The sequence below is a fragment of the Aureococcus anophagefferens genome (genome assembly GCF_000186865.1).
Source record: "Aureococcus anophagefferens unplaced genomic scaffold AURANscaffold_4, whole genome shotgun sequence".
NCBI lineage: Eukaryota > Pelagophyceae > Pelagomonadales > Pelagomonadaceae > Aureococcus > Aureococcus anophagefferens.
In genome coordinates this window covers 1,047,722-1,048,313 of record NW_008705564.1, presented here as the reverse complement: position 1 = coordinate 1,048,313, position 592 = coordinate 1,047,722, and positions in this window count along the sequence as shown.

Here is a 592-nt window from a genome sequence, read left to right as displayed (position 1 = left end):
CCGCCGGCACTTGAGCAGCAGGACCTGGGCCCGCGACAACACCAAAGGCGCCGACACGCCGCGCGCGCCGTCGGCCCGCGTGACGGCGACCGCGACGGCCGCGCCCGGGGGCTGCGCATGCGGGTCGAAGCGGAGCTGGCCCTCGAAGCACGCCGACCCGCCGGCGAAGACCAGGTCCTTCTTCTTCGTCGCGTGGAAGGCCACGGGCCCGCACCCGGCGAGGGGGCGACCGGCGAGGGGCGACGCCNGCGCGCCCGCGGGCGCGACGGCGAGGACCTCGACGGCGAGCGCCTGCCGCTTCGGGGCTGCCCCGGAGGGCGCGCCGTCGGCCGCGGTGACGCGCACGTCGAAGGGCTCGTGCGTGAGCACCTGGGCGTTCGCCACCTCCACGCGCAGCGCAGGATACGCCATCGTCCTCCCTTCGGAGTGTCGCGACAGAACGCAGGTGAGATGCAACAGCACGCTGTGCAGTTTCACTGCAAGGTCGAGGATGAATTTTGCGACTTTGTCCATATATAATATGCGTGAGTTGTGCGTGCCGGTTCCCCCGCCGTACGGAAATTAAATGGCTGTCGTCGCGCGAGCGGTGCAG